The sequence below is a fragment of the Onychostoma macrolepis genome, chromosome 25 (assembly GCF_012432095.1).
Source record: "Onychostoma macrolepis isolate SWU-2019 chromosome 25, ASM1243209v1, whole genome shotgun sequence".
Taxonomy (NCBI): domain Eukaryota; kingdom Metazoa; phylum Chordata; class Actinopteri; order Cypriniformes; family Cyprinidae; genus Onychostoma; species Onychostoma macrolepis.
In genome coordinates, this window is record NC_081179.1 from 23,827,962 (window position 1) to 23,854,206 (window position 26,245).

Here is a 26,245-nt window from a genome sequence, read left to right on the forward strand (position 1 = left end):
CACGGACCGAGAAACAGACTAGGAAAGAAACAGACAAACATTAGCGCAGATGCCATTCAACTTACGATGTAACGAGTACATCGTGTGTTATGGGAGTGTTCGGTTCCGGTTCATCTAATTAATGCAGCCTAACAATCCTTTAACGGATTTGAATAATAGAAGCGTATTAATGTGTTATGTGTAAGCCAGGCTAAAGAGATGGGTCTTTAATCTAGATTTAAACTGACAGAGTGTGTCTGCCTCCCGAACAGTGTTAGGTAGACTGTTCCAAAGTTTGGGTGCTAAATAGGAAAAGGATCTGCCGCCCGCAGTCGATTTTGATATTCTAGGTATTATCAAACGGCCAGAGTTTTGAGAACGCAGCGGACGTGGAGGACTATAATGCGATAAGAGCTCGCTCAAGTACTGAGGAGCTAAACCATTCAGGGCTTTATAAGTAATTAACAAGATTTTAAAATCTATCCGATGCTTGATAGGGAGCCAGTGCAGTGTTGACAGAACCGGGCTAATATGGTCATATTTCCTGGTTCTAGTAAGGACTCTAGCTGCTGCATTTTGGACTAACTGTAGTTTGTTGATCAAGCGTGCAGAACAACCACCCAATAAAGCATTACAATAGTCTAACCTTGAGGTCATAAACGCATGAATTAACATTTCTGCATTTGACGTTGAGAGCATTGGTCGCAATTTAGATATGCTTTTGAGATGAAAAAATGCAGTTTTACAGATGCTAGAAACATGGCTTTCAAATGACAGATTGCTATCGAACAGCACACCTAGGTTCCTGACTGATGAAGAAGAATTGACAGAGCAGCCGTCAAGTGTTAGATAATGTTCTAGGTTACATGTGGGGTTTTTTGGTCCGATAATTAACACCTCTGTTTTTTCAGAATTTAGCAGTAAAAAATTACTCGTCATCCAGTTTTTTATATCGACTATGCATTCCGTTAGTTTCTCAATTTGGTGTGTTTCACCGGGCCGCGAAGAAATATAGAGCTGAGTATCATCAGCATAACAGTGAAAGCTAACACCATGTCTCCTGATAATATCTCCCAAGGGTAACATATAGAGCGTGAAAAGTAACGGCCCTAGTACTGAGCCTTGAGGTACTCCATACTGCACTTGTGATCGATATGATACCTCTTCATTCACTGCTACGAACTGATGGCGGTCAGATAAGTACGATTTGAACCATGCTAAGGCACTTCCACTAATGCCAACAAAGTTTTGTAGCCTATAGCGTGTAGCCTATAGCACTGTAGTAAAATCCCAGGACAACACTAGTCCGAGCGTTCACTGCTATTTATTTATCACTCCGCATAGTCTGGCATAAATATGTGACCCTGGAGCACAAAAGCAGTCTTTAGTCGCTGGGGTATATTTCTAACAATAGCCAACAATACATTGTATAGGTCAAAATGATCCATTTTTCTTTTATGCCAAAAATCATTAGAATATTAAGTAAAGATCATGTTCCATGAAGATATTTTGTAAATTTCCTACCGTAAATATATCAAAACTTTAATATTTGATAGTCATATACATTGCTAAAGACTTAATTATTGTCCTAAAATCCTAACAAACCATACATCAATGGAAATATGATTTATTCAGCTTTCAATTCAGATGATGTATAAATCTCAATTAAAAAAAAAAAAGAAAAAGACCCTTGTGACTGGTTTTGTGGTCCTGGGTCACATATACCATTCATTCATAAAGAGACAGCAGCGATTCTACAACGGGTTACACCTGAGAGATATTGAGTTAGAAAATAGAGTAAATGAAGTAGCCTATAAGGTGATTGCTCCGATTAACAAGACACACACACACACACACACACACACACACACACACACATATGTCATATACATTTTTGCTTTCTACTCTTTTTATGTAGATTTCAAGTATTTAAGTTCATATAATAATACATTTATTTCAATCACCTGCTGAAAAAAACAACAACAATAGAAACCATCAATATAATTTTTAATGGTTTTATTGGTTATAATGGAAATTGTATTGGTTTTAATAGAAATTATAATGGACCCTAGTGTTCTCTGCTGATAATTGGTTGCCTATTATTGTTGTTAAATATTATTATTGTTAAAACCACTAAATCCTAATGGAACATGTCCCAAAACACACTACAGGAAACCATTATTTAATGGTTTTAATGATTAAAAGTTAATGGTTTGTAATGTTTGTAATGGCATTTGTAGTGGAAACCATTAAAATTTCTGTGATGGTTTCTATTGTGTTTTTCAGCAGGGTCACCGTGGGTTCTGTGATGTTATTGCCATAAATGCTATACACTGATTGCTGTAATATTGTGAGATAGTAACGGCTGTTTGTAGTTGTGGTGGGCCTATTTGGGAGAAAATCCAGGGCTGTTTTTTACTCCCAGTCCGTCCCTGCCAGTGAGCATGTTGATATCAGGAGTAACTATATTACTAAATTAGCAATCACTAATATTGCCCATTCAGAACAAAAAACATGATTTTGTAGTCATAGACACACACAGGCTTTGTATATATTATCATACAGTACAAAAATGACATTTTATGTCTGAGAAACTAAATTATTATAGTTAAGCACATTATAAACATCTACGTTTGAGCAGATATTTGCAAACAGAGTATTTCACAATAAACACTTGTCTAAACATTAATAGATTAACATGAATCATGTTACAGTGTAAATGCTGATGCCTCAGAATTCAAAAACATATTAAACCGGATCAGACTGGATTTATTTATGGAAGATATGCAATAAATAATATAAGAAGAGTTTTAAATTTACAGCAGATTGGAAAAGACAGTAAAACACCCTCAATGCTTCTCATGTTAGATGCTGAGAAAGCCTTTGATAGCGTGGACTGGGTATTTCTGGAACAGACTCTTAATTATATGGGATTTCATGACACTTTTGTTAAATGAGTAAAGGTTTTTTAATAAAAAACTCTACATCAAGAGTTCAAGTCAATGGTCACTGTTCTGAGTTTAGGTAGGGGAACTCATCAGATGCAATGTCTTCAGTCTTATTTTAACTTAGTATCGAGCCACTAGCGGAATTAATAAGGAGCAACACCAGAATACAGGGGATAAAGGATAAAGGAGGAAAGTGTCATAAGATATCATTATAGGCAGATGGCGTATTATTATTCATTGAAAACCCTCTTACATCTCTCTTGGCCCTCTTAGAATGCCTTAGAGACTGCATTAGTTTCTGGATACAAAGTAAATCTGAGGCAATGATGATATCAGGACATTGGCCCACTCAGTTAGACAATGAGGTATCTTTTCGATTGTCTAGTCAGGGTTTTAGATACTTGGGAGTCATCCTTACACCCATGGCATCACGTTTATACATGGCTAACTACACAGCTTTTTGAGATTATATATATATATATATATATATTAAAAAAAGATGTAAGGCTCACGTGATTGGCCCAAGGAAGGTATCCAATGGTGGCTGAAGGTGCCTTGCCTGTTCGGTGTTTTTGGTGCACTAAGTTATTAAATTTAAGTTAAATTCTACTCTGACTCCATTTTATTATGACCTCAAATTTAGATTGAAATACAAATTGGTTGTTTGTTTATGACAATTGATTATTCTAGTTAACTCTTTACTATACATTTACTCGTTCATTAAGAATCTATGTCGCTCAGGGTGTATCACGTCGGCCGTTTTATGTGAGCCCCACGGTCACAAACCCTCCAGTCTGATCATTAGCCAGAGGTTATGAATAATACTATTTAATAGACCGCCTCATGCTTGTCATGTTTAAATAGTGATTCTGTTTAGCCCCCTACAGTCACCTATGTAACAACTTATATAACAACTTGAATAAAGCTTAGACAATAGTCAGAGGTTATTGCTGCTACTATGAAATATGCTAATACTTCAATAGTGTTTTTACCTAGCCTCCTATAGTTGATCTAACTACATAACAACTTAACTAAAGCTGAGACAATAACCAGAGGTTATGGCTAGTATTATGAAGTATGATGATAGTGGTTTAAAATCCTTCCAGAATCTCAAAACTCAATATAATCTGCCAGGCACCTCCTTTTTAATGTATTTGCGCATTAGATTGGCTCTACAGGCGTATGGGGTGCCTTGGAGCTCTCAACTGCCTCTCAACAAACTAATCCTTCCTTCTGAGGAATCTCCCTCCTCTGCTTCAGTCATCTGTCTCTTTCTTCTTGAGCATTCATACAAACCTTTATCTATTAGTTTAGTTTAGTTTAGTTTAACTTTATTGTCTGTACAGATTTCCTGAACAGAAATTCATCTTTGACACTGGCATAGAAAATACATCCTAACAGATAATACTATACATTCACATATCACAAAATAAAACACACAGGAAGAAAAAAAATAAATAAATAAATAAATTATACAATAAAATATACAAGTATGCCTACGCATATACATACACGTGTACACATGCCTATCCAAAAAAATACCTCATGATAATACCTCAATTAAGAATTTGGTTTAAAACAGTCACTGCCAATGGTACAAATGATCTTTTATATAAGTTCTTTTTAGCCAGTGGTATACACAGCCAGCGCCCTGAAGGAAGGGCCTCAAAGCAGGAATGGAGTGGATGAGTTTGATCTGAATAAACTGCGATCGCCTTTTGCTCTTTCATTGTACTCCGTTTCTGGCCAGTTATCTTATTTGTTTCATTAATTACTCGTGTTAATTTATTTTTCTGTCTCATTGTTAAATTATCATACCACGATACAATATTATATGTTAAAATACTTTCAATCATCGACCTATAAACAATGGTTAGGACCCTCCTATCGATGCAAAAATTTGTTAGTTTTCTAAGTAGACCTAAACGCTGTCTTTCTTTCTTGTGTATATGGTCCACATTTTCCTGGAATGAGAGTTTATCATCAATGATTGTACCTAAATATTTAAAATTTGAAACTTGCTCTACCTTTAAACCTTTTATAGTAATTTGTTCATATGAGACACCAACCGTACCGGTCCTATTTTTGTTTCCACAACATAATTCCTTTGTCTTCTCAGTGTTCAATCGTAGGTGACTGTCATCAAACCACTGAACAAGACTTCCAATATAATCACAATAAGTTAAACTATTCATGTCCAATTGACAAGAGATTAAAACCAAATCATCAGCGTATTTGATCAGGGTGAGATCATCCCGGTTACATTGAACTTCATTAATATAGACAGAAAAAAGCAGAGGTGATAACATCCTGTGGTAACTCTGAATTCAGGACTGTACAATCAGATGAGACTCCACTGACATAGACTCATTGGGGTCTATTTCTTAAAAAAGTTTACTGGAATAACAATGGTGTTTTTCCATGCTGCTGGTACAAAGCCATACTCTAAAAAGACCTGAAACAACCTAGTACAAACATGCCCAAGTTGTTCTGCACACTCTTTTAATACAATGCCGTTAAGGCTATCTGGACCGCTCACTTTATGTGTTTTAAGAGTATGAGTTATCCATAATGAGAGTATCATTATCCACATTATTAACACCTAGAATATTGTCGAATCGTGAATAAACAACATTTAAATTATTTACAGATATATGGGGGTCATCATTAACCAGTTGTATTTGTTTCTGTTGTCTGCCCATCATTATGTTTAGTCCCCTCCATGCATCTCTGACATTACCACTTGTAAATTTCTTCTCAACTTTACCTTTATATTGTATTTGCGCCTCCTTTATCTTACGTTTGACTTCTTTATTTAGCTCTTTTAGTTTATATGTCTCATTCCATAAAAAAGCCATTTTAGCCATTTATTTAAAGATTGTTTAAAATCTTTGTTAATCCAGGGTTTGTTGTTTGGAAATACTCTAACATTTTTTGTTTGAACCACAGTCTCTGCACAAAAATGTTTATAACCGGTAATCATGTCATTCAACAATTCATAATCACTGCAACAATTAAAATCATTAAAAAACAAGTCCCAATCGGTACTCTCAAAGCAGTCTCTAAGGTTTGCCACTGAATCTTTAGTCCATGACTGCACCTGCTGGATGACAGGTTTAGTCCTTTTTAACATCTGCCTGTATTTCGGAAGGAGATGAATGACATTATGGTCTGAACGTCCTAGTGGTGGATGTAACCGTGATACATAAGCACTGTTCACATTACCAAAGCATTTATCTAAGGTTTTGTTCAGTCTCATCGGACAAGTTATATACTGTTCCAAGTTCGGTAAAACCGCTGATATTTCACAGTTATTAAAATCTCCAAGGAGAAACACTGGATCGTCCTCTGAGTTGCGCAACGCCATGTTGTAACTGGCAACAATGCCCTCGGCTGCAAGTGAAAAATTTGGCCCAGGCACGTAGACCAGAATAACAGTGATTTATCTGAACTCTTGAGGCAAATAGTGTGGTCTGAATGAAACAGATAATAATTCGTAATCGGCTGAACAGTAGGTTCCATGTACCGTAGTATTGGTTGCCCAACTGTCATTGACAAACATACATAGTCCTCCTCCGATGGTTTTAAATTATTTCTGGCTGTCACGGTCCAGTCGTATTAACGAATATCCCTCGAGGTTTATGTCATCAATCTCCTCCATTAGCCATGTTTCAGTAATGCAAAGCAAGTTCGTCCTCTTGAAGTCTCGATTAGATCTCATTAATGCTACAAGCTCAGACATCTTGTTTTTAAGTGAGCGGGTTAGTTAAAGTTATTGTGGGCAAAGGAAAACGGCTGCCTCATCGTTTAAGTCGATTCCAAATTCCTCCTCTAGTACCTCTCTTTCTCCTTTTCCTCTTCCTGTACGTTATTTGTGGAGAGTGAATAATTTCAAGAGGAAAATCACAAGAAGGACTCAGCAGAGCTTTCATGTTATACCGAAGGCTTAGTAAATCCTCACGGCTGTAAGTCAATTTACTCATCAATCCGTTGTTTCTCAAACTTCCCAACTCCATTTCGGCTTCCAGTACAGTAACTCGATCGACAACACATCTTAGACTCCAAATCCAGACCAAAATAAATATAAAAATCATATCTCTAAGAATAAAATAACATCAAATATAAAATATAAAACAACTATAAAACAAAACAAACAGACTCGAACACGTCAGTGTCTGGGTCAGCACTTACGCATGCGCCCCGATCTTTCAACTTCGACTACAACAGTTTGGGCCAAGGATCTTAATGAGGATGTGCATGTTTTTTTTTTTTTTTTCGGATCACAGAGAAGGCGCAGGCATGGGGTCTCGTCCACCACTCACTGATGTGAAGCTAGATGGGAAGCGGCTGTGAACCGCAAATCACTCAATGCAGCTATAAATCCTCCACAAAAAGTTACAATCATCATACGATTCCATACGATTCACAGGGACGTCACTTGTTCCATAATCCGACTAGAGTTCAACGCGATCTGTCTCGCCCCAGATGCGGACCTCACTTCGGTTTCTCGCTTCTTCCTTCAGCCCGACCTTCTCTTTGCCCAGATCCAAATCTCTCTCTTCTTCTTCCACACGAATACTCAACCGCCTCTGAACACCCCCGAACTCGATCACAATGTCCTCTTATACTCCCCTACTCCAGCACACACCCCAATCACCACTCTATTCCTCTCACCCCGCACCTGATCGCAATTCCAGTCGCCAATCCCGTCATTTACCCATACACCCAGAACCAGCAGCCTCCTCGGTCCCTCACCGAAAGTGGCCCCTACGGAAACTCGGGCTCCATTTCAAGTTCCTGCCTGTACGAAATTCGTCACCCGTGACAAAGTGTGTAAACAAACTTCTTACCATGGACTAATTCCGGCTACAGAAGGCCCCGATCCTCTTGCAACAATTAGAATTTGCATTGATCAAGGCCTAGACGTGTTAAAAGCATTGGGGCACAGATGGTAATTTGCATGAAAGACACTGAAAAATGCACATCCTCTACAGTGAGCAAAATATCTGAACCTTCCTAATTTTAGATACTATTATTGGGCTGCTCAGCTTAGGGATATCACTGCTAGTTTTGGTGTTGATAAGGAGGCAGAAGAGATCAGAATTAACTTCCTGGAGTTTCTCTGAAAGTTCTGCCATCCATGGATTTGCAAGCACAAAAGGGAGTGAAGAAAACAAATATATGGATACAGTATACTGTAAAAAATTTGGTCCACAATAAAAACAAAAAACAACAAAAAAGCATTTAGAGGATCAATAGCCTTATCACGTGCAATATTAAAGATAACCCAGATTGTCTTCCTTCTATATCAAATAGTGTCTTTAGTAGATTGGAAGAGAAGGGTTAATATTATTGAACATGGTTTACCTACTAAAAATCATGTAGCCCATATTTATAGAAAACTAATGCAAGACAAATCTGATGACTCATTTTATACCAAAAGAAATTGGGAACTAGAGTTAAATACTAAAATAGAGGATGAGATGTGGTTAAATATATGTGCCAGCTGTCATAAGTGTATTATCAGTCAAATATGGAAGGAATTTGACTGGAAGATGAAAATAAGATTCCTCAGAGTTCCAATCAGATATGTGACTGCAGATTTACAGTTGAAATTGGACATTTTCTGTTTTGTTTGGTTATTTATTTATCAATTTGTATTTATTTATTTATTATTATTTTTTCCCCAGTATTAATATTTCAAGTAAATGCTATGTGTATATTGTTATGTTTATAATTTTTTTTAAAATAAAAATATAGTAAAAAACACTCTTGCATGTCTTAGTTCATATAATCTATTGTTATAGTATAGCTGGATCAAATGGCGCATCACATTGCGTTCTTCTTCTGAGGTAAATTCTGGCTTATTCTTTTCAGCGTGTCTTTTTCAAAAAAGTAGCCAAGATGAGCTTGATGAATCTTCACACTTTGTTTATGGAGGCGATGTGAGTGTTTACATGCCCGCGTGCCTGACATGGATAATTATCATATGAACAGTTTGTGTGCATTATCACGTTAAGATAATGAGCTCAGACAGGAAAAACTGTATCTTGCGTTAGTTTCATATGGATTACTTTAACACAGAATATTTGTTTTCGATAAGACTTACTTCATTTCAAAGTAGACACTTCAAGCATTCCATAGATACACTATATTGCCCAAAGTATTGGGTCACCCCCTTCTAATGAACAGGTTTGACTACTTTAGTAATTTTCATGAGTACAAATCTTAATGTTTAAGCATATAATGATATTCTAGGGAATTATGTGCTTCTAATTTTAAAGCAACAGTTTGGACAGAACCTTTTTCTATTCTAACATGACAATGCCTCTGTGACAATCAACTCAAAGACAATCATTTCTTTTTAAACCTTGCCTTATACAGTGTGGAAGAACTTGACTGTTGTCTGACAGTCAAACTAATGTAATGTGGATTTTTGCTGCGTGTGTCTGTAGGTTGTCTGGCTGTATGGTGACAGATGAAGGCTGTGGTTATTTGTCTTCAGCTCTGAGTTCAAACCCCTCACACCTGAGAGAGCTGGATCTGAGCTACAATCACCCAGGAGATTCAGGAGTCAAGCTGCTCTCTGAAAAACTCAAGAATCTGGACAAACTCAAGTATGGTGACCAGCAAGTTTTTAGTATTTGATTTTGAACTACTCAGTGTCTCTATGTAGATAGAAGTCAAGGGGATTCTAGAGGACACAACAATATAACAGATTTAAAGAGCATTGGCCTGAGCCCTGCCACACCACCACAAACACCAAGAGCAGTATTAACTGAAACAAAATAAATAAGAAGCAACCATATAAACTCTTTTTTTAAAGTTATATTAATGCCTTTAATGCAAGACTACAGTGAAGTGCAATGTACCTTACATTGAAATGATGTTGATTTCATTTGGTTAAATGACAACACACAATCAACAACTACTTCCTACTTGTTTTTTAAAATACTACATTCACACCCATGCATTCACAAATATATATCCAAAATTAAATTTTAAACTAATATAACTCCATGTTACAATTTAAAAGCGATAGTTTTCTCAAGAATGACACTTTTCATAATTTACAGTTTTATTTTGTACTGGAATGTGAGTTTTATGTTCAGTGGAACACAAAAGGAGATTTAAGGCAGAACATTAAGAGACTAACAGCCTCAGTCACTATTTACTATCAAAGCATCTTCTTTTCTATAAAATAAATGAATTGTGATAGAGACAGAATACTCTCCTCTTTCTATATGCTTTCTGGCATGAACAACAAATATCTTTGGCCAGCTGTTTACCAGTTAGTTTACCAGCCAGAAGACAAACAAAAAAATCTAAACCTCGACCAAAAGTTTTCTATAATATTTAAATACATAACTAAATGCAAATCCTAATAAAAGTAATGATGGCATGCAGTGGTTCCACCAGCAGTTCTCATCTCTGGCCCTTGAGATCCACTTTCCTGAAAAGTTTATTACATTTTATTTTATTTATTTATTTCCATTAGATGGCATTAATCTGCCTCGGTGTAATTTAAATGCCTTTGCTCTGGTTTAAATTACATGCTGCATTAATTGAAAAATAGCATAAAATGTGTGTAGGTCACAATAACTACTGTTTGTTGGGCGAGAAATAATTGCAATAAACAGTATTGTTTGCATTTAAAGATTATTTTTTGCCACTGACGGTATAATGTTAATATTTCATTATCTACTATAAATGTTATGCCAGTAGATGGAGGCAAGGGACTGTCTTTATGAGTGAGTCATCATTAAAGGGATAGTTCACCCAAAAATGAAAATTATGTCATTAATTACTCACCCTCATGTTGTTCCAAACACATAACACCTTCGCTCATCTTCGGAACACAAATTAAGATATTTTTTATGGAATCTGAGAGCTCTCAGACCCTCCATAGACAACAACGTAGCAAGGAGATCGGTAAAATAATCCACGTGACATCAGGGGTTCAACTTTACTTTACGAAGCTACGAGAATACTTTTTGTGCGCAAAAGAAAAAAATAGAAGACTTTATTGAAATTCGTCTCCTCCGTGTCACCCTAGCGCCATTTTGGAGAATATCCACTGTGTAACAGTTGCCTTCTGTTACAAGGTTTATTTTGGGTGCTATGCTCATCCTGACCTCTAGGTGGCACCTGTGGCCTCACCTTTTTCTGTATAAGACAGGAAGCAGTAGAGTAAGAAGCAGATTCAGTTTGAATCCCTCATGACTTCATGGTTGTACAAACAATCCTGGTTGGAGAAACATTTAGTTTTCTGCTCCACCGTAAGTTTACTGTTCTATTTTGTGCCGTGCTGTCTAAATACAATTTGTGGGTACTTTTAAGTTTAACATTTAGTGGAGTTTACTGTTTAATATTTTGTGTATTATGTTTGTTTAGTTACTATATGGATTTTGATAAGTTGTTATCTTTTGTAGAGGATTTTTGTTTCTCCGAATTCATGCTCACCCAGAGCATGTTCATGGCAATGAAGAATGGATTAACAATTTTGGTGCTCCTTTGAGTGCATGATTGCACCTGTCCAAGGATTTTACCCAAAGCTTCCCGGCCTACCTCTGCAAGGATTTCACATCTATCGTCTCATCAACAGATAAGACTGTTAAACCACTTATGAATTGCACTACTCTGCAAGACTTTTACAAAACGTCATCCGCATATGTGGACATTTTGTATTTGAAACCGTACTCATCTATTCTGGACATTGTGGTTTACTTTTGTTTTGTGACTGTTTGCTGGGGTAATTTGTGTATTTGGGGAGCATGTAGTATGGGGTTTGTGAATATTTGGTGTAGCTAGTTTAATACAGTTTGGAAAAGGGATATCCATTGTCTTTGGTTTTTTTTAGCATTAATCCAAAATTTGATTATACTGTAACCTATAGGACCTCTTGCAAAAATGATTCCCCCTCTTACCTGTAACAGGCCCGGTTTAAAATAGGCGGGACAGTTATAACTGAACGCAAACAGCGTATGCTCTTCTGTGTCAGCTGCACCACACGGATATGTTGTTTTCGCTCAAATCAAAGTGTCAGGGTTGGATCAGGCATGCAAGAGGACTTCACCCCTGCTGCCTAGCCAGGGCCAATATAGCCTGTGATGTTGAAGAGGTTCTCTGGCCTGTCCTAGACCAAAGACAGGATGCTGGGGCAGTGTAATTATTTTTGTACTGTACTCTACAGTACATTAAATTAAGGAATAAAACATGTGCACATGGATTTGAAAGTGCACACACACCTGGAGCAGTGGGCAGCCAATGCTGCAGCGCCGGGGAGCAGTTGGGGGTTCTGTTCTTGCTCAAGGGTCTCACCTCAGTCGTGGTATTGAGGATGGAGAGAGCACTGGACATTCACTCCCCCCATTCAATCCCCGCTGGACCCGAGACTCGAACCCGCAACCTTCAGGTTACAAGTCTGACTCTCTAATCATTATCTCTAATCATTATGAGATTTAGTCGGTCAGTGAGAGACAGAGTCTGAAAGTGTGTGAGAGCTGCAACCCTGATGCTAGTGCTATTCTAACATGTTTAGCATGTAGCTAACATCTAGAATATTACTAGTATGTTTAAAGCATGGTTTAACATGTTGTTTTATCTCGATTATATTGTTTTCAAAATCATTGGAAGCCAAGATCATAATCGAAAATATAATAATATGAGTTTGTGTGTGTTTTATAGTGTGGATCATGGAGGAGAATCCAGAATCACAGCAGAACTACACAAATGTACGTGTACACACACACACACACACACACACACACATACACACACACGCACGCGTTTGTTTCTGTGAATTGTGGGGACTTTCCATAGACTTCTATTACTTTTATACTGACCAAACAATATTTTCTATCCCCTAACCCTAAACCTGCCCCTTACAGAAAACCTGTTTGCATTCTTACACTTTCAGATAAACATTTACTATTTTTAATTTTATTTTTAATAATTTCTTCCCCTCGTGGGGACCACACCCAGTCAACACATGAGATCACGCGATGATCACAGTGACATCACACCATTCTCATACAGTGATACTCACAGTGTGAGTAATATGTGAGCTCATTGTGAACTCAAAAAGATGAGCGGGGTTCTTATTTCTGTTAGACATCTACAAAAGCGCTTATTGAGAATTAACAGATTTAGATGATGTTTTGTTTGACGTTACCATCGTGGTGAGTAGTGTTTGCTTTAGTTGGGCTCTTGACACTTGACTTTATAATGTTATATTTTTTTTGGGACTGCTGTAACTGTGTTTGAAAAGCACATTTGTTATGGCAAGGAAAACCAAAAAAGAGACTGCAACCAGGTGATATTGGTTTGTTACTGATGGTAACAGCACAACCTTCACCTAGATTCAGTATGCAGTCTTTGTGAGGAGTTATTAAACTAAAGTTTTTATAATAGCTCTGTGATTATACAGAATAGGACCCAGCAGTGTCATAATCGTTTATGAAGGATTTTAAAAGCATGATGAGACACAAACATTTTGAACTACTGTATCATTTAAACACAAAGAGAGACATCAAGAATCAGTGTATGAATCTCAACAATGGTGACAATCACAAGCTTCATGCTGCAATGCATGCTGGGTACCTAGTCTCTGTGCAGTGAGTGCACTTTGACCTCACATTAGTATGAGCACACAGTGAGGGCGCTGTGAGGTTACACTTTTAGCTCACTGTGACCTCACATTGTGACCTCATCACGAGTATCCTGTGAGCTCATGGTGATATCACTGTGAGATCAAATTGTTGACTGGGCAGGCCGCTCCCCACAATGTCAAAAATTTCAGGTTTTACTATCCTTGTGGAGACATTTGGTCACAAACTCTCTCGCACACGCACACACACACACACGTTTGTTTCAGTGGTTTACGGGGACTCTCCATAGGCGTAATGGTTTTTATACTGTACAAACTATATGTGCTATTGCCCTACACCAACTCTACACCTAAACCTACCCCTTACAGGAGACTGTCTGCATTTCTAGATCAAAAAAACACACCATTTAGTATGTTTTGTTTTTTTTAAGCCTTTTGTTTTACGGGGACATAGGCAGTGTCCTCATAAACCACCTTCAAATTGTAATACCTCTGTCATACCCATGTCATTATACAAATTTTGTCCCCGTAAACCACAAAAACCAGTACACACACACAAACCCGGTCTATGTGACTTCGTGGGGAAAGCATGAGACATATCAGGAAAGGCTTCTGAGGTAGTTTAAATTCTGTTTGACGTAAGATTTTTCTTACCCCATTGGCAGATTATTTTGCTTGTTTCAAGCAAAAACTCATTTAATTTTGACATGTTTTTTCTGAAAACAAGACAATAATTTTTACTTCTCTAGAAAATCCTTCTTGATTTAAGAATTTTTTGATATTTTGGCTGGAAACAAGACTAAAAATCTAAGAAAAGCATTTTTTTGCAGTGTGTTGCTCGGCAACAGCTGCTGTCACTGTTGCTAGGAGACCAGGTCAATCATTCAGCCAGTGTGTAGCGAGATCTCTGAACATTTAAACACTCTTATATAATATTCTCATAAACACACACATAAGATATCTGAGAATATATATCAGAATGTGTTCTGTGACACAGGTTTAGGTTTAGTACAGGTTTGGATGATTTTATAATCTTTTATTAAAGATGTAGCATCAGAACGAGTCATACAAAACTAAGATTCGATCAGAACATCGAAACATGAGGAGCCGAAATTCCGGAGAGGCCCAAGAAAACAGGACAACGTCGTAAATATGCCTATCTCTGACCTCTGGAGCAAGCCTAACCAACAAGCCTCTTCCAGAACAGTTCGCAACATTAAGACAAAATAACACTTATTGATAAGTCCAACGCAGGAAGGAGATCGTCAAATTTGGGGTAAATAATCAAGATTAATGGTCAAAGAGATGGCCATCACATGTGTTCCACGAGAGAAATCACAAGCTTCTTTAGATTGACTTTTCCCCCACACATAGAAGCAAAGAACCAGACTGAAATCCCTCTGTCCAAAGAACATGTCTTTTGGTCTCCACAGAAATACACAGAGACTTTCTTTTTCATATGCACATAAAATCATCCTAAAAGGACATTTCTAGGCATAACACTATATTATGTATGTAACCCACACATTAGATTATCATGTTTTAAGCACACATTATGTATGTCTTTCTAATACCTATTGAATCACTTTAAGGTTAGTCGTGTTTGGTATGTATGAGTTTGACATTTCTAGCTTGAAACGTTTCTTCCAACTGATTCTTTGTCAAATGTATCATATTCTGGTTATAGAAATCACATCCAAAATTATACTTTGCAAGAGTGTGTAAAATTCAGACCATGTGACTGATAACATGCTGATTTATGATGGAAGGAACAACCCTAGCTAAGATAATAGCCTATCTAATTGGTCAAGACACCAGATGGGATGTGTCCAGAAGCCGAGTTTAAAACTTCAGGACACCATCAAATCTCGCTCTCTCATCCTTCTTCTCGCCACCACGTTTTGACGCTGTTTTAGCACTCTTTGAGTGTGCTCTGGCCTACATGCCAGTTGCTACTTAACACCACGATGAGAAGAAAAACCACCTAGTCTCGTTACTCATTTTATTCTTTTACTTTAGTTTCTTTTCTTTCTGTTGAGTCTCGTGTTCAAAAGTTAAGTTTGCCGCAAAGACCCGCTTCAAACTTCAACCAGCAACTGACTCCGCGACCATCCTCAGCAAACGCCCAACCATTGGCTTCCCAAGACATCACTTCAAAGACTACTGAACTTCCAGCCAATCACCAACTCGGGAAAACCCCTTTCCTGCAAAGACGACGACAGAAAGGAATCCCTGGAACACAAAGGCAACGCAAGTAAAGCAACTCCAGATTCTAACTGAACTGGTGCATTTAATATAAATTTTAGCCTCATTGAGAAACTCAACGCGAGGGTTAATTAAGTGATTGATGGTTGTTCAGGTCTATGTGATAGCACATATTGCTATAAACTTGGGATTTCACATTCTCATTCTCTTAAACTCATCCTTTCTCTCTTTCTGCAACGTGTGAATGTGTGAATGCGTGTGTTCATGTGTTAGATTAGTTTATGTCTTAGGTTTATATAAATAAACTTGTATTTATATTTAAAAGAGAAGTATCTTGTGTTTTGTGCTTACAAGTTAATGTCTTAATCTGCCGATCTTGTTACTGTGCTTATTAATAGTGTTTTCACTGTATTTTGGATTTTAATATCCAGTGCAGAGTTGATGTTGTACGGCTCGTTCAGTGAATCGCTGCCGACTCAGTGATCAGCCGCAAAACAGTGATTCTGTTCAAATTCCTTGTAAAATCACAAATAATTCCCTTTGAGCTAAATTAAATTATATTTATGTATCAAACACTACAAAGATCACGTGTTGGTGTGTCTGATTTATGAACTGATTCATGATTCCTGATTGTGATGTGTTTTATCTCTATCAGATTCCCATCAGCTCACTCTGGATCTGAACACAGTGAATAAACATCTCCGTCTGTCTGAGAACAACAGAGTGATTACATACACTCTCACAGATCTGCAACCGTATCCTGATCATCCAGACAGATTTGATGAGCGTCGTCAGGTGTTGTGTAGAGAGAGTGTGTGTAGACGCTGTTACTGGGAGATTGAGTGGAGTAGAGGTGTGTATATATCAGTGTCCTATAAGAGCATCAGCAGGAAGGGACGGGGTTATGAGTGTGTGTTTGGAGGTAATGATCAGTCCTGGAGTTTGTTCTGCTCTCCTGACAGATACTCATTCTGGCACAATAACATACAGACTGTTCTCTCTGTGAAGCCCATCAGCAGGAGTAGAATAGGAGTTAATGATGATATCTATAGAACAGGAGTGTTTGTGGATGAGAGAGCAGGAACTCTGTCCTTCTACAGCGTCTCTGACACAATGAGCCTCATCCACACAGAACAGACCACATTCACTCAGACGCTCTATCCTGGGTTTGGTGTTTGGCCTCGATCATCAGTGAAACTGTGTTGATGAATCAGAGAGATACTACCCATAATACTTTGAGCTGCATGATCAATCAGTAACAGATGTTATAGAGTCTCTTCATCACATTAATATGAACATGAATCAGAAATCCTCATCTAGACAGTAAGATCAGTGTGTGTGTGTGTGTGTGTGAGATCTGTGTTTCTGGGCTTTTCTCAAACTCTCATCAGTCATTTGTATTATTACTATCAAACTCAATAGAGAAAATCAGATGAATGATCAGATATCAGACTGTTTGTAATAAAACACAATGTCAAATCATCTTCAGATCATATTTTATTTGATGATGAATGTGTGAAATGTCTGAATGCTGTATGAATTATTAATAAAATTAATTAATTGACTGAAATCAGCTTCAGGAGAGTTTCTGATGTTATCAAATATGACATTAATCACAGCATTTAATCAAATATATTTATTGTAACTACAGTAAAGACATGTTTAATTATTATGAGATCTCCTTCAGTGAAAGATCATGACAGAATATTTACTTTCTGAAATATCTTTTTTCTTCTGAGTAGTCATGTAACGAGACCAACGAGACGAGAGGCGTGCGGATCCATTTGAAAGCTTTTATTGAGAAGAGACGTGGTCATAACAGGCAGGGTCGAACAGTGGCAAACAGGTATATCATAGGTAAGGCAAAGACTCATCCAAAACGGGCCTGGGTCGGTCGGCAGCGAACAGTATCCAAAGGGGTTTGATGAGAGAGGTAGTCTGAAAACGAAGCAAAAGTCCAGGCAGGGGAAAACACAATCCAAAACAGGCAAGGCAAGACTAGGAAAACTATCAAGGGCTCTGTAGAGTAGCTAAGGCTAGGGGAGCGATAAGCGCATACAATACTCGGCAGAGGGCAAGAGGAAGTCCATGGTTTATGTCAGGGGTGAAATGGGAATCAGCCGTGTGATCAGACTCGGGTGTAAGCGTGTGATTGGCTGCAGCTGAGTGTAATGAGTGCAATGGATTGTGGGAACTGAAGTTCAGTGTAAGTGTAACGATCTGTGCAGTGTAAGGCCGCATTTACACTGCATGGTTCAAGTGACCCAATTCCGATTTTTTTTCCTCCCATGTGGCACAGATCGGATATGGCCCACGACCGTGTAAGCAGGAAAAAATCACATGGATTCCGATATTCTCCGATCGGTTTCAGGCCTCATTCATATGTGGAAATAAATCAGATATGAATCGGATACGAGCATTTGCGCCTGCCGTGTAAGCGGTCAGATCGGATATTCCCGTGTAAATGCGACTCCTACATCACTAGGTGAGTTTACATGGAGAATTGTAATCGGTTTAAAAGTCCAATCCGAATGAAAATGCTCCATATAAACACCTCAATCGGAATAAAAATGCCCAAACCGAATGAAATTGTAATCGGTTTGAGAGGGGTGGGATAAACCTTTCTATAAACCGAACAAAATTAAAATCCTGCCATGTAAACACTTTAAACCGATTACTTTGCGTCTACGTCATCACGTCCAGAGGTCGGGTCGTCAGAACGTGATGTCGCCAACGGTACATTCTGTGATTTGGGGACACCGACACAACAGTTGAGACTGGGTAATAGTGGAGGTATAAAGTTAAAATTTCCATTATACAGTTAAAAACACATTAGTGTGACGGACTATCTGCTCTCATGTCCGGAGTGGAAAACAGATCTGAAATGAAGCGCAATTTTCTGCTTTTCAGCTTAGAAACAACACAGTGATGATAGTGAAAGTAGCTCAATGAAAATAAACAACTTGGCCAAAAGTTGCCTTTGTCGTTTGTATTTGTATAGATTACAGATTCATAATTTCCGATCTGTTTGAATTTATACGTGCTCACGCCATGAATGTTGTACGAAACACGATTGTGATAAAGCAATGCTCCTTTGATTCATTGTTCAGCAACTCTTGGTAAGAAATCTTGTATTTGTTCCATTTAACAGGACAACTTTGTAGTATCAGAGTACAATTAATCTCAGAGCTGCATTACAGAGGGGCATATGATTTCTATGATCGCGTTCTGGCCATATGACTGAAGAACCGTTTATTCTAAGCAAGTGCAAACAGATATTAAAAATATTAACGTAAATATGGGCGTTTTTTCCTCTGGTGACTTGTTTTTGTTGTCACTGTAGGCTATTAGCATATCCTAAAATCGAACGCACAGGCACATGTAAACACCATATCGGATTAGATAACGTCTCATGTAAACAGTTCATCGAATCTTTCAATCGGAATGATTTTAATCGGAATGACAAAAAAGTGTACATGTAAACGCACCTAGTGGCTACGTTTACATGCAACCAAATAATCCGTTTGTAATTGGATTGACGGCTCTATCGGACTGAAAAGGCTTCATGTAAACACCTTAATCAATCCGATTGAGCTCGATTGGAATGAAATTTTGATCGGATTGAAGGGGGTGGTTTATTCCTTTTCTAATCCGATTGAGAGTGCATGTAAACACTCGATCGGATTGAAAACCGAAACTGAATGGACTGCGCATGTGCAATGACGTAGAAATGGCGTAATGACATATGACGCGCAGAACGAGCGGGTCATTCTTTTGAATAAAATGTTGTATAAATGCGTGTCCTGTCATTATAAAACTCTCCTTTTACTCAGCAACTGTGTAGTGGAGCAGGACTCCCACCAGTCCTTTTTTCGGACTCTCATCCACAGGCAACCCGTTTTGTGCACTGGGAGGGGAATTTTTCTGCATGATAAATATGAGCAGCACGGCACTGCGGTTTATATGTATATTTGTCCAGAAATAGAAAAATATTAATTCTGCTGTTAAAAACAAATAAAGAAACAGAGTAGTTATTATGTGCAAACAGTGTGAGAAACTCTATATTTGTGCAGTGTGCGCATGTCCAAAAAAAAAAAATTACGATTTGAAGCTTGTGACATATAAACGCACACATCAACCCGATCACTTTATTTCAATCGGAAATGAATTCAGTCCGATTTAACCAAAAATGGCATGTAAACGTAGCCAATGTCTCAGACATTCACTTTTAGTTGAACCACTGGCCATCTGGGATTTCAGTATGGAGATAAAGGTTAGGGTTATAATTTTTCAGTATTGCATGACACCGTGGGTGTATATTAGCACAGTTTGTTGTTTTCTTGGGGCGTCTGGCAGAGCGTTAGGACCCAGAAGCGGTGACGCGTGTTGTCAGATGTAACAAGCAGATATTCTTAAGCACTCCTATCAACCGTGAATCTGCTCTGAGCGAGAGGTGAAGAGGAGTTGCACCACAATAAAACACCTCCCTTTAGTCAATATTCTGTTTCACTTGAAAATACATCACATCACTGAAGTCAGTTGCAACTTCCGGTTCATGGGGACCTTAATATTGATATTTTTAAATAACTGTATCATGACCACTAATTCACGTACTTTACTAATAAGTTAAAAGAGGGTTTTGTTCAAAGTAGATATTATCCACATAGATCTTTGATATGAACACAAAAATCATTAAATGTCACCGGCCGAAAAGTAACCAGTACTCTGAGTAGTTTTTGAGAAGAGTAATTTGTACTTTTACTTAAGTACTGTTTTTACACCAGTACTTTTACTTGTAATTGAGTATTATTTCAGCAATGTAACAGTACTTGTACATGTTCAGTACTCTTTCCACCACTGGCACACGGCACCCACTCTACTAGTGGATTAATGCCTTTGATGCGAGCTTGCAGGCCGTTGTACACTCCTGACATGTTTGCAGCATTATCCGCGGCAGTTACAGATGTTTATGTCCATTTTGTGTAAAACTGTGAGTACAGAAATTTTAAGAATCTGTCTTCAACGAGACCCTCGGGTGAAACATACCTTATGGTGAATGCAGGGGCGTCGCACCCGTGGGGGATACAACACCCACACTTTTCCTGGTGAGAGGGTTCAACACCCGCACTTTTTCTGCAGTTTTTCCGCAGTTTTGCACAAATGCTTTACAGCAGTCGCTCCTCCGTTTCTCTGGCCGCTCTGTGTCTGCGTTTTTTAGACTAATGGTAATTGCTAATTGGGATATTGTTCAGCAGCTAGCTAAATTCGGTTATGTATGTGGCATGCAATGTATAAAGTAACTGTGATGAAGGCAGGGAATTGACGAGGAGGAGGGACAAATTGTCATTGTTAAGCAGCGTATTTATGAGTTTATTGCCAGTGCAATTGATTTTGATATTTTGAGCATTGTTAATAATTTAAAAATAATTTCCCCCTGGGATTATTAAAGTATTTCTGATTCTGATTCTTTAGCAAGACTACTGTTGTGTATTTTCACAACAGAGTTTTGACTTATTTTCTGTGTGTTCCGAGCAGTCATGGGAATAATGGCGTTATAAATAAACGGCGTTACTAATGCCATTATTTTTTTCAGTAAGGAGTAATCAAACGAATTACTGTTACCGTTACTGACAATAAAATGTGGCGTTACTATATTATATTATTATAATTTAATTTTTCAGTTCATCTGAATGGCTGCGCAGTGTAGCTGTATTTGATGTACCATAAACTCTAGTGTGCACAACTCGCCGTCGCTTTCTCTCACAGACACGAACGCAAAGAAAGATACAGAGCAAGAGAGTCTTTCATAACACGCAGAATTGACGCGCTACATGTAAACGATATTCTTTGTTGTATTTTCCTGTCAAAATAACGGAGTTCCTTTTGAATTCTTCAGCTTTTAAGAAATGCCGGTTTCTCTGGTAGTGGGTGGAGCTAATGCGCAACCGACAATCTCATTGGCTGACGCTCACCTATTTTCGTCCCTGTTTTGATTTCAGCAAATCAATTCGAGCGAACACAGACAACGTGATTAATATTCATGAACCCAGCAGCTCATTAATCCTTAGTGCGTTTTATATTGATAGCAAATATGCATTCATACTTGGTTATTCTAATTACTAAAGTTCTATCATCATATAATATTATATTATAATGCTCCACAGACTGATGCTAAGTGTCAGTAGATAAATAGTGTAGATTAATGTACAATATTTTATAATAATAATTTATTCTTATTTAATTTAACATATTTAAATATTGGGGGCATCCAAAGTTATTTGACATTTGAATTTTTTTTTTTTTTAAAGTAACGCAATAGTTACTTTCCCTGGTAATTAGTTACTTTTATAATGATGTAACTACTATTCGTGAGAAGTAACTATAACTAATTACTTTTTTAAAGTAACATGCCCAACACTGGTTCCGAGTGTGTTTTTATACTTTTCTAGTATCACTCATTTAAATGGGAAGCTTTTTATATCTTGTATGTTATACCTTTTGTACCCTTCTGTCATTGTATTCATCGTTTTTATTGTTAACAAACAAACCACATCCATCCCCCGCACTTTTGAAAAGCTTGCTACGCCCCTGGATGAATGTAAGCTGATCAATGTGCGTGATGTCGGGAGTTGAATCAATGCTAATCGAAAAGTAGCCTACTTGGCCACTTTCACTTTGACAATAATTCCAGAAAGCAATCTGTCGCCCATTATCTTGATAAATTCTTCACACGTTTTCGACAAGAGATATGAGGGGGTTCCTACCTCAGCATTTCCATACATTTGTATGTGTGATTTCAAGAATGGGTCGAATTCACTGATCAGCTCCAGGATGCCCATGTAATTCCCATTGTCAGCTCTACCAAGTGATGTTTTATTAACAAATTTCGGGAGGAGCACGCGCAGATAATTAAGACAGCCAATTCATCATCAGCAATCACACCATCTATCCAACCAGCTCGAGAGAACCCCTATAAATAATCAAAGCAGTCTTACTTCCATCGACTCTAGTCTTTCAGCGTTCGGTTCGCTCCTTTGCCATTATATCACAGACCCAATTTTTTTTCCCCATCCAAACAACGTGACCTATACTCGAGATTTTCGGATCCTCTGCAGCAAATCCACCGGCCCCAGGATCACTCCTCCTCCGCCACAGTCATCGCCGCCGAGCCCCAGGCTCCATCGCGGCCGCCGCTCTGCTTGACCAGCCACAAGGTTTCCCCGACACCGAGGCTTAACCTCGCCTCCACTGCCTAAACTTACAACTTCCTCGTATCATTCGGCTGCGCCAACAATTCCTCAGATCGGAAAGTGGTAAGTATTTAATCCAGAGGCAAATGCTGATTAATTCGCTCCGTTCTCACAGAGGATAAACAAACGAGTTTGTACGATCTATTCATCACCCTGCAAATCAGCCAACCTCACTCCTAAATCCACTCCAGCGGCCAATAGATAGAGAAAAGCCCCAAACTCGTCTCGCTTGACACCACCATTGTCCCGCACAAGACCCGGCTCTCCGCAAGCGTCGGGTTGCAGAAGCAGGCCTTCAACAAGCCTGGGCCGCGCCCAGTTCTTACCGCAGCAAAGCCTCACTCGCTTCCCGCTTCGGCTCAGCCTTCACCGCGGCTCTTGCCCCTAACTTCTGTTTCCAGACGCAAGCACGAGGCTGCCTCCGCTAGCGACGCAGGCCACCAGTCTTGCCAAACAATTTTCAGGTAAAAATCACTAAAGGCAGATAATTTGTTGCTAAAAGTTGTTAAATGACATCGCAACATCATCGGATGTTAATGTCATTATGTAATCATAATGTGCCTAGAATACACACTGAAATTACTCAAAACTCTCAGTATTTTTCACCAGCATTTTACCCGTATTTAATTTACTCAATTAATTTTGATAAATGGATGGATAAGTCAGATAATCAACAGTGAAACTTCTCTTCCACTGTTGATCTTAACCAGAAAACAAAAATGAATCTCACAGTGGACCAACAGTAATGATTAACAGTCATAAGTACAAACAAAAAATTAAGGCGTATCATAAATTAAACAATTATTGAACAAGTGCAACCTGCGACTTAATTCATATATGAAGTGCATACTGCTAGGCACCTCCCTCAAAGTGTCTAACGTTACCAGCTGATGTGCCGCTTAGCTGACTAGCTGTTTCAATATGTTTTCCTTTTGTGTGGTCAAGAGAAAAACGCATGCCTTTTACCATTTTATCACTTTTTAAGAATATGTTGTGGAGCAATTAAAACATCCCCTGTGGATGCAATTGGGGTAGAAATGGGCGAGATGCCTCTTGAACTTAGAAGGATAAAATTGGCAATGACATATTGGGTGAATCTTCAACAATCAGTAAGTGCTCATCTCACTCGTAAAGTAATGGCGGAGTGCTGGGAATATTCGTATGATGGAGGATGTAGTTTTGGATGGAAGAGTAGAATATGGGCCAAAGAGTATGGCACAGATAATAAGATCTTCTGTCCTAATGTACCACTCACTGATGCGCCGCTATGGAGAGTCCCTGAACCACTTGTAGATTTGAGCTTACTAGACGAGACCAAAGATGAATACATTGGAAAAGAGGTTAATGCTATTCTAAATAATACATTTTATTCAACATTACAAATATTTACGGATGGATCTAAGGAACCTGTTAGTCAAAAGGTTGGAATAGGTGTATATATTCCAAAATTTAAAATACGAATTAGTCTGAAATTGCCTGATGATTTATCAGTATACAATGCAGAGTTAACAGCTATAATAATAGGACAACAATGGGTTGAACAAGTCAGACCAATGAAGTAGTAATATGTTCAGATTCTTCTTCAGCTTTAATTAGTATTATGCATGCGAGGTCAGACAGAGAAGATTTATTAATGGAAGTGTATCTATCTTTATACAGATTGAAAGAGGCTGGAATAATGGTGTATTTTTGTTGGGCGCCAGCACATGTTGGGGTATCTGGTAATGAAGTTGCTGATAAACTAGCAAAAAAAGCACTAGGCAAGATGGAGGTGGATGTTAAAGTACCTATGGAGAAAAAGGAGGCAATGTCGATTTTAAAGAAGAAGTTAATGAATAAATGGCAAATTAGATGGGATAATAGGAGCACAGGGAGTTGGTGTTCTAGTATTACGCAGACAGTAGGGAGAATAAATTGTCAGGGATGAAATAGGAAAGAAGAGGTGTGGCTGTCTAAATTAAGACTGGGACATACAGGGTTGAAATCAACACTGTCACTTATGGGTTTACATGAAAATGGGTTATGTGGTGTATCTGAAAATGTATATCATGTGCTTTTTAGGTGTAGTAAATATAGTGTATATCGTTATAAATTATTTAGTCACTTTGGGGAGGCAAAGAATTACACGAAGATATTTTAGGAAAAACTTTAATGGATAGACGGGTAAACAAAGCACTAATTAAAAATATATATGACTCCGGTTTAGAATCTAGATTAGAATGTGTGGATGGGAGTACTCTACCTGATCTGGGCATGAAGAGCTAATTGTGTGTTAGAGGAGCTGAACACGCAGCGCTAGCATGAGCATGTGATCTGAGCGCCAAATAGATTGGAGAGAGTATGAAACATCCACAATACATTTTTTTTTTTTTCCCTCTTCCCCTCCTCCCCCAATCCTTCACCTTCTCATATTTCAGATTCATGACCTATGTAAGTTTATTTTTGATATCCAATACAGTAGGTGGCGATAATGCTCCTAAAGAGTTAGTCACCATTAAACAAGAAGTCAGCAAGCCTGTGCATTTTTGGATTGTGATACTGGTCTGAAATGGACAACATAATTAAAATGTTTGTTTTATTTGGGAAATATATATACACAAAGCAAAATGTATGTTAACTGTACCAAATGGTAGACTATTTTCCATTGATTTAAAGATTTTTTATGAATCTTAACTTTAGTACAGAACAATCGTAAAGCTGTTAAGACATCTCAGCTACTAAAGAGGATACTTGATGTAATATTGGTCTTTTTATTTTTTTTTGGATTGTATTGATTTACAGACTCATGTATTTTTATATTGTTGTCGTATTGTACTTTGACTCTGTTCCCTGTTGTTATTGCAAATACTTTTTTTTTTTTTTTTTTTTTAAGTCGGCGAGCGTGTTACTGCAGTGCCGTGAGCAAAACCAGACCTCTTGTATATTGTGGATAATCGTTTGTACATATTATTTGTTTATTTTGTTCTTTTATTTTTGTCTTTCTTTTAATTTAAAAATACTTGATGTGTATGTAATTACTAGAAATTGCTGCAAATATAGTGAAACTGCTGTCTGTCCTGATTAAACCCATTCAATAAAGACAGCGCAGAGAGAGCGGTGAGATCAAAGCATGTCGCAACTGTTTCTTAATGGCTCTGCATGTAAGGTACATCAATTTTGGTATGCTTTGGAATGCTGCCATTGTCTTTTTAAAACGGTGATTGAAAGTGATAAAGTTTGAAAGTGGAAAAAAAAATGGAGAACAAAGTCAAACT

The 26,245-nt window shown here is 38.0% G+C and overlaps 1 pseudogene; it reads left to right on the forward strand.

Annotated features, from left to right (window-relative positions):
• The window catches only part of LOC131533878 (NACHT, LRR and PYD domains-containing protein 3-like), a 33,009-nt pseudogene extending 15,734 nt beyond the window's left edge, over positions 1–17,275 (forward strand).
• The last annotated feature ends 8,970 nt before the right edge of the window (positions 17,276–26,245 follow it).